Source organism: Rhipicephalus microplus, chromosome 3 (assembly GCF_043290135.1).
Source record: "Rhipicephalus microplus isolate Deutch F79 chromosome 3, USDA_Rmic, whole genome shotgun sequence".
Classification (NCBI taxonomy): domain Eukaryota; kingdom Metazoa; phylum Arthropoda; class Arachnida; order Ixodida; family Ixodidae; genus Rhipicephalus; species Rhipicephalus microplus.
The window spans coordinates 206917594-206927024 of NC_134702.1; positions in this window are offsets into that span (position 1 = coordinate 206917594).

Below are 9431 nucleotides of genomic sequence, written 5' to 3' on the forward strand. Positions count from 1 at the left end.
GATAGGCTTGCTTTAGGAGCTCACGAGAATACACTAAATCAGGAAGTGCAAGGTGATGTCGGATGGACGTCATTTGAGGGCAAGGAAGCTAGCAGAAAGATAAAATTTGAGAAGCGATTGGGAACAAATGAGGGAGGAGCGTTAGGTTACGAAGGTTTTCAGCTACTTGTACATGAAGAACGTCGATACAAAATGGAGGAAGCGAATTGACAGGTAAATACTTAGAAAACAGCAGGGGGCCAAACCAATAAGAACTATCGGTTAAGAAGAAGGTGAAGGAAACGGAGACCGACATGTGAAGAATCGACATAATTAAGAAGACCGCACTAGCAATCTATCGAACGTTTAAGCAGGAAATTTGCAAGGAAAGGATCTATGATAATATTCAGTGTAGTTCTCTACTGTTTGAGGCCAGGACAGGAGTATTGAGAACCAAGACATATTGGGCCAAATACAAAGGGGTAGACACGGTAAGCAGTGCATGGGGAGAGGAGGAGGAAAATGTCGAGCACTTGATATTGTTCTGTAAAGGGCTTCACCCTATAGTTCAGGATGATGGTGCAGAGTATTTTAAAGCACTGGGGTTTAGGGACAGGGAGGGCAAAATAGACTTTAAGCAGGTATAATTAACTAGAAAAAGGTTATCTGATTGGTGGCTAAAGTCAAGGCAGGAGTGAAAAAAAAAAAACCATTCACTGCAAAGTACCAGACCTATACTTCACTATTTTAAAAGAAAAAAAAGATAAATCTAGTTGTTGGTTCACTAAGTATTACGGCTAGGTGGCGTTAGCCGCCGCCCGATCTAAAGGGTACAGCCACACCAATTCATCCATCCATCAGTACCCGATGGATGGAAACTTAGCTGGCTTATCATGATCTATAAAGGAAACGGGGATAAAGCTGACATAAACAACTACCGTCCTATAATAGTGGCATCAGTGGTCTACAGTCTGGCGATGTAGAATATGAAGGAAAGACTGCAGGCATGGATAGAAGATGAGGGGAAGCTGGGAGAACTGCAGAATGTGTTTCGGAAACACAGGAGGCTGGAAGACAATCTGTTCTCACTGATGCAGTGCATAGAAATAGCAGAAAAGGAACACAGGCCCCTGTGGCTAGCATTTTTGGATATCAAGGGAGCGTACGATAGGGTGGTTCACGAGGACTTGTGGGGAATACTGGACACACTAGGTGTGGAAGATGGAGTCACTAATCTTATAAAAGATATCCATAAAAGTAACGAGGTAGTTATGAAGGGGAAAAACAGGTATCCGAGCCCGCAAAGGTAAAACAGGGGCTTAGGCAGGGGTGCCCTCTGTCACCCTTGTTATTCATGATGTACCTACAAGGACTAGAGGCCAAATTAGAGGGAAGTGGACTTGGCTTCAACCTCTTTTTCGTTAAACAAGGAAAACTCTTTGAAGAGGCACTACCAGCATTGATGTATGCAGATGATATAGTGCTAATGGCCGACAACAAGGAAGATTTGCAGATATTGATGGACATCTGTGGTAATGAGGGAGATGGGTTAAATTTCAGATTCAGTAAGGAAAAAATCAGCAGTCATGATTTTTAATGATAATGAAGGTAGTGAGCTCAGAATTCAGGAGGTCACGCTAGAGATAACAGATAAATACAAATATCTGGGCATATGGATAAGCAATGGGACAGAGTACCTAAAGAAACACGAAATATATGTGACGATTAAGGGTAACAGGAATGCAGCAGTGATGAAAAATAAGGCACTGTGGAATTACAATAAGTATAATGTTGTGAGAGGAATATAGAAAGGGGTCATGGTTTCTGGTCGGATGTTCGAAGATGCGGTCTTGTGCATGAGATCAGAAGTGCAAGCAAGATTATAAATTAAGCAATTTGGAATAGATAGGCTTGCATTAAGAGCTCACGGGAATACACCAAATCAGGGAATACAATGTGATATGGAATGGACATCATTTGAGGGCAGGGAAGCTAGCAGCAAGATAAAATTCGAGAAGCGATTGAGAGAAATCAGAAAGGAGCGTTGGGCTAGGAAGGTATTCAGCTACTTGTACATGAAGACTGTCGATACAAAATGGAGGAAGTGAACCAGAAAATTGACTGGTAAATACTTAGAAAATAGCAGGGGGCCAAACCAAAAAAAGAATTATCGATTAAGAAGAAAGCGAAGGAAGCTGAGACCGATATATCGAGAATTGGCGTGATTAAGAAGTCCGTACAAAAGATATATCAAACTTTTAAGCAGGAAATTGCCAAGGAAAGGATCTATGATAATACTCGAGGTAGTTCTCTACTGTTTGAAGCCAGGAAGGGAGTATTGCGAACCAAGACATATTGGCAATTATGAAGGGGTAGACACGGTATGCAGTGAAGGTGGAGAGGAGGAGGAAACTTCCTAACACTTGATAATGTTTTGTAAAGGGCTTTACCCTCTAGTTCAGGATAATGGCACAGACAGAGCTTTTCAAAGCACTGGGGTTTAGATACAAGGAGGACACAGACTTTAGGCGGGTAGAATTAACTAGAAGGAGGTTATCTGATTGGTGGTTAAAGTCAAGGCACGAGTGAAAATGAAACCCTTCACTGCAAAGTATGAATCCTCAACCACACCATTTAAAGAGGAAAAAGTCTAGTTTTTGGTTCACTAAGTATTACGGCTTAGTGGCGTTAGCCACCGCCCGATCTAAAGGGTACAGCCCCATCAATCCATCCAACCTTTATACACGGTAGTTATAAAGTGGAAAAAACAGGTATCCAAGCCCACAGAGATGAACGGAGGGCTTAGGCAGGGGTGTCCTCGGTCACCCTTGTTTTTCATAATGTACCTACAAGGACTAGAGGCCAAATTAGAGGGAAGTGGACTTGGCTTCAACCTCTCTTTCACACACAAGGAAAACTTTTTGAACAGGCACTACCAGCATTGATGTATGCCATAGAATTTCGTATAAAACTCTATGATGTACGCAGATGATATAGTGCTAATGGCTGACAACAAGGAAGATTTGCAGAGATCGATGGACATCTGCAGTAATGAGAGAGGTAGGCTAGATTTTAGATTCAGTAAGGAAAAATCAGCAGTCACAAATTTTAATGATAATGAAGGTAGTTAGCTTAGGACACAGGAGGTCATGCTAGATAGTACAGATAAATGCAAATATCTGGGTGTATGGATAAGCAAGAGGACCGAGTACCTAAAGGAACACGAAATATACGTAACGACTAAAGGTAACAGGAATGCAGCAGTGATTAAAAATAGGGCACTGTAAAATTACAATAGGTATTATGTTGTGAGAGGAATATGGAAAGGGGGTCATGGTTCTTGGTCTGACGTTTGGCAATGCGGTCTTGTGCATGAAATCAGAAGTTCAAGCAAGATTAGAAATAAAGCAATTTGGAAAAGGTAGGCTTGCTTTAAAAGTTCAGGGGAATACACCACATCAGGGAGTACAAGGTAATATGGGATGGACTTGATTTGAGGACAGGGAAGCTAGCAGCAAGATAAAATTTGAGAAGCGATTGAGAGAAATAGGGGAGGAGCATTGAGCTAGGAAGGTATTCAGCTACTTGTACATGAAGAATGCCGATAAAAAATGGAGGAAGCGAACCAGCAAATTCACTGGTAAATACTTAGAACACAGCAGGGGGCCAAATCCAAAAAAAATTATTAGTTAAGAAGGTGAAGGAAGCTGAGACTGATGTGTGGAGAATCGGCATGATTAAGTCTGCACTAGAGATCTATCAAATTTTTAACCAGGAAATTGCCAAGGAAAGGATCTATGATAATACTCGGGGTAGTTCTCTACTGTTTTAGGCCAGGACAGGAGTATTGCGTACCAAGACATATCGGGTGAAATACGAAGGGGTAGACGCGGTATGCAGTGTGTGTGGAGAGGAGGAGGAAACTGCCAGACACTTGATGATGCTCTGTGAAGGGCTTCACTCTATAGTTGAGGATGATGGCGCAGAGTTTTTCAAAGCACTGGGGTTTAGGGACAGGGAGGGCAAAAAAGACTTTAAGCGGTTTAAGCGGGTAGAATTAACTAGAAGGAGATTATCTGGTTCGGGGCTAAAGTCAAAGCACGAGGGAAAATTAAACCCTTCAGTGTAAACTACCAGCCCTCAACTTCACTACTTAAAGAAAAGAAAAGATAAATCTAGTTGTTGGTTCACCAAGTATTACGGCTAGGTGGCGTTAGCCGCTGCGCGATTTAAAGGGCACAGCCACTTCAATCCATCCAATCCATCCATCCACGTCACCCAAGCCTGCAACGCACTGCCCAGAGACGGGAATCAACCAAACGTGCGTGCAATGTGAAACATTTTAAAAATATTTTTTTGCTCGTGCATGGCCTCAAATGGCAACCGAGAAAATAGGATAATTAGCCTCTGGAAAACAGGATGCCTACTACGCGGTTGCGCGACTGAACTGAAATATCGTCACGTCGACAGGATGCTGAAACTGAGCGCGTGACGGCACTGAAACATTTTATCAATGTGAAGTGGTAGAAGAGTGGAACGATGAACTCAGTTGTGAGCCATAGCTTGCGATACCTTGCATGGCGAACTATCATTTACTAAAGCACTAATCTGTAAATAAAGTCCCATTATTCATAACATCGTACTCAGAGACGAGAATCACGAGTGGTATCTGGATGAAAAGCTTTTATTTTCAGCACACAGGTCATACAAGGCAATTTCAAGTAGTGACTCACTATGTGTTTACAGCAATGCATTCTTAATAATTGGTCACGGGTCCTTTTTTATCCCCAAGAAAAAAAATTTTGTAGTTCACAAGCGCCCCACTACACAAGTGCGCCAATACATTGACTAGGCAGCGGGGCACTCTATTAGGCATTTAAAGGAGGGGGGGGGGGTCAAATCTGTCTCATACACTGAATTATTAGAGAGGGGGTGCCCTGCAAGGAAACTTCGCCCCCCCCCCCCCCTAACAGCAAGCACGCCTACGGGCCTACCCCTTTCAATGCGGAAACTTTCACCGTTCACAGTGTGCTCGAAGTTCCGGGAGATCTACCCCTCACCGAAGTACAGCTCTCACACAGCCGAGTTTTTTTTTAAACAGCTTGTCAGCGTGCGGAATCGCTCTCCACGACTGTGCTAACAGAGCTTCGTCCTTTGGAACGTCGAACAACGCATGCTTCTTTTTAGCTGACTTGTAACTTGTAGTGAACCTCGGGAAGAAGCAATGATTTTGTTTTCGTGCTATGAGAGTGCATTCAGAAGCATTGGAGTCAAATTGCCACCGCAATTGAAAAAACGAGGACGAACGCGCCTGACGAAACTGTCGGAAACCTGCAAACAATGTTACATGGATGGATCGATTGGATGTATGGACTGATGTGGCTGTACCACAAAACACTTATACACTACGCTTTAGATCGGGCGGCGACTAACACCGCCTAGCTGTAATACCTAATGAACCAACAACTTATTTAGCTTTTTTTTTTAAATAGTGAAGTTGAGGACTGGTAGTTTACACTGAAGGGTTTAATTTTCACTCGTGTTTTGACTTTAGCAATCAATCAGATAACCTCCTTCTAGTTCTACCCGTTTAAAGTCTTTTTTGCCCTCCCTGTCCCTAAACCCCAGTGCTTTGAAAAACTCAGCGCCATCATCCTGAACGATAGGGTGAAGCCCTTTAGAGAACATTATACAGTGTTTGGCAGTTTCCTACTCCTCTCCACACGCACTGCATACCGTGTCTACCCCTTCGTATTTCGTCCGATTTGCCTTGGTTCGCAATACTCCCACCCTGGCCTTAAACAGTAGAGAACTACCCCGAGTATCATCATAGATTCTTTCGTTGGCAATTTCCTGCTTAAAAGTTCAACAGATCTCTAGTGCAAACTTCTTAATCATGCCAATTCTCCGCATGTAGGTCTCCGTTTCCTTCACCTTCTTCTTAACTTTTTGGTTTGGCCCCCTGCTGTTTTCTAAGTATTTACCTGTCAATTTTCTGGTTCACTGCCTCCATTTTGTATCGACATTCTTCACGTACAAGTAGCTGAAAACCTTCCTAGCCCAACGCTCCTCCCCCATTTCTCTCAATTGCTCCTCAAATTTTATCTTGCTGCTAGCTTCCCTGCCCTCAAATGATGTCCATTCCATATCACCTTGTACTCCCCGATTTGGTGTATTCCCGTGAGCTCCTAAGACAAGCCTACTTATTCCGAATTGCTTAATTTCTAATCTTGCTTGAACTTCTGATCTCATGCACAAGACCGCATTGCCAAACGTCAGACCAGGAACCATGACCCCTTTCCATAATCCTCTCACAACATCCCACCTATTGTAATTCCACAGCGCCCTGTTTTTCATCACTGCTGCATTCTTGTTACCCTTAGTCGTCACATATATTTCGTGTTCCCTTAGGTACTCTGTCCCATTGGTTATCCATACACCCAGATGTTTGTATTTATCTGTACTATCTTGCGTGACCTCCTGTGTCCTAAGCTCACTACCTTCATTATGATTAAAAATCATGACTGCTGATTTTTTCTTACTTAATCTGAAATCTAACCTATCTTCCTCATTACCGTAGATGTCCATCAATATCTGCAAATCTTCCTCATTCTCGACCATTAGCACTGTATCATCTGCGTACATCAATGCTGGTAGTGCCTGGTTAATGAGTTTTCCTTATTTGGCAAAAGAGAGGTGGTAGCCAAGTCCACTTCTCTCTAATTTGGCCTTTAATCCTTGTAGGTACATCATGAATAATAAGGGTGACAGAGGACACCCCTGCCTAAGCCCCCGTTTTACCTCTGCGAGCTTGGATACCTGTTTTTGCCACTTTATAACTACCTTGTTGCCTTTATAGATATCCTTTAAAACATTAATGACTCCATCTTCCACACCAAGTGTGTCCAGTATTCACAATACTTCTTGAACCGGGCTATCGTACGCTCCCTTGATATCCAAAAATGCTAGCCACAAAGGCTTGTGTTCCTTTTCTGCTATTTCGATGCACTGCGTCAGTGAGAACAGATTGTCTTCCAAGCTCCTGTGTTTCCGAAACCGATTCTGCAGTTACCCCAGCACCCCCTCATCCTCTATCCATGCCTGCAGTCTTTCCTTTATAATCTGCATCGCCAGCCTGTAGACCACTGATGTCACTGTTATAGGACGGTAGTTGTTTATGTCAGCTTTGTCCCCCTTTCCTTTATAGATCAAGCTCATCCTGCTAAGTTTCCATCCATCGGGAACTTCACCATCGATTATTATTTTGCTCACTGCCTCTCTGAAAGCCTGCGTAAGACTTCGGGCCTAATGTCTTTATGAGCATAATTGGAATGCCATCTGGGCCTGTTGATGTACTACTAGGAACCCTTTTCTTTGCCCTTTCCCACTCTCGTTGTGAATATGGAGCCATTGCACCACTTGATTCGTGCTTGTCTATTGTGGTGCATAAAGTACTTCTTTGTTGAAGTTTGTCTGTCACCTTTGTTCTTATATATTCAATAGCTTCGTCCCCCTCTAGCCTAGCACCTTGGGCTGTAGTTATAAAAATCTGCTCTAGGCTTGTCTCATTTCTTAGGAAGTTTAGATGGTTCCAAAATTTCGCAGCTGCCTTTCTATCTTTTTTATGTACTTCTGCCAGCCACTGAGCTACCTTTCTTCTAATCTTGTCATTGATCAGAAGGGATGCATCCCTTCTACAGCTTAGAAAGGTTTCCCATTTTCTTTCAACATCATCTGTCGGTTCACCCCGCTGCTTAGCATGTCTGTGTTTCCTAGAGGCTTCCTGACGTTTTGCTATGGCTCTCTTAACTTCCTCATCCCGCCAACTTTTGGGTTTGTGTCTTCTTTTCCGGGGTGACTTGTCATGTGCCTTAGCAAGCTCTAGCTCAAACAGTCTAATTAGATTCGTGTATTTCCACACTGTTTTATTATCCTCAGTGATTACTTTCTGAATTTGTTTAGTAGCTATTTCTATTTGCCTTTCTGAATAAAAATTTTTCTGTAGTTGCTCATCTTGTCTCCTTTCCACTTTCAATGCTCTTCCAAAACTTAGCTTGATACGTTTGTGATCACTACCCAGATTTCTGGAGCCACCTTCATCTATATGCATTCCCCTGAGCTGATCATACATCCTATGTGACATAAGTGCGTAATCTATCGTCGACTGCAGCCTTCCTACCTCCCATGTTTTTTGCCCTTCACACTTCTCGGTACTGTTGCAAATGATCAAATCATGCATTTCACACATATCCATGATCATTTTGCCTGTCGGGTCCGTATACCAATCTGTATCTTTTATGTGTGCATTCAAATCTCCTAGTATAATTATCTCGCACTCTCCTCCTAACTTCTCAATGTCCATTGATATACGCTCTACCATTGCCTGGTTTTCCTCTCTGGGTTTTGCTCACGTCCACAAGTACACAAAACCAAGGAGTGTCATTCGTCCTGCCCGTTTCCCTTTTAGCCATAAATTTTGCTTGCACTCCTGCTTGACCCTTTGCCAGTCTGTACTTTTATGAATGAATGCCCCAATACCACCCCCCTTTCTGCTGCCCTCTGTTCTATTACAATATTCCCACGCGTAGTCCGGATTGTTAGGAGGTTGTTCCATGTCCCTGAGATGTGTTTCTACAAAAACGTATACTATCGGCCTCTCCTCCTATAGCTGTTTTCTATCTCTTCCCTCTTCAGCCTTTTCCTGCCACCCTGCATGTTAATATAACCTGTGTCTGAATAGGCTCGGCCCTCATGGCTATGTCTATTTCTGCCCCAGACTCTACCTATCTTAGATACTGGTGCCACTTTGGAATCGTATCTGCCTATACAACCTGTCAAAGAGTCCCCCTGGCCGTTTTTCTCGTTACTAGCTATCCTGCAGCCCAAAGGGCCCGCGCGCCCCCCCCCCCCCCCCTCCAAAAAGCTACTGCTCGTCCTGCAAGTCGCCTACCCACCTCATGACCTAACCGCCCATCGGAGTGAATTCTGTCTCCTTGAAAACCACCACCTCAAAGCCTTTCTCTCGACTCATCCTCCATATTTCTTGGTTTGCGTTGACAACCTCTCTTTGCAGGTTGCGCTCACGCACCGGTACCTCCGGTATCGTGCATATCACTACCTGTACCTAAGGAGAAGCGGCGCGCATGTCATGGAAACCCTTTCGTCAGTGTGGTTGCTAGTCCTGCCGAATCTTCATTTAAGACATGGTTTAAACCACCTGATATTGTCGCGAGGTTTCGTCTATCAGCTGTAATTTTGAGCATTGCGCTTGCTTGCCCCATGACTGCTTCCAGCTTGCGTCCTGGGAACGTTTCTACTGCAACCCTCTTGTCACCTCTTGCCCTCTCTTTGATTGCTTCTGAGCATCCGTTTAAATTTGAGTCCCCGGCAATTATCACATGCTGTGACTTTTCAGCTGTAGCGTCCTGCACCTGGGGGTACTTGCACCTGTG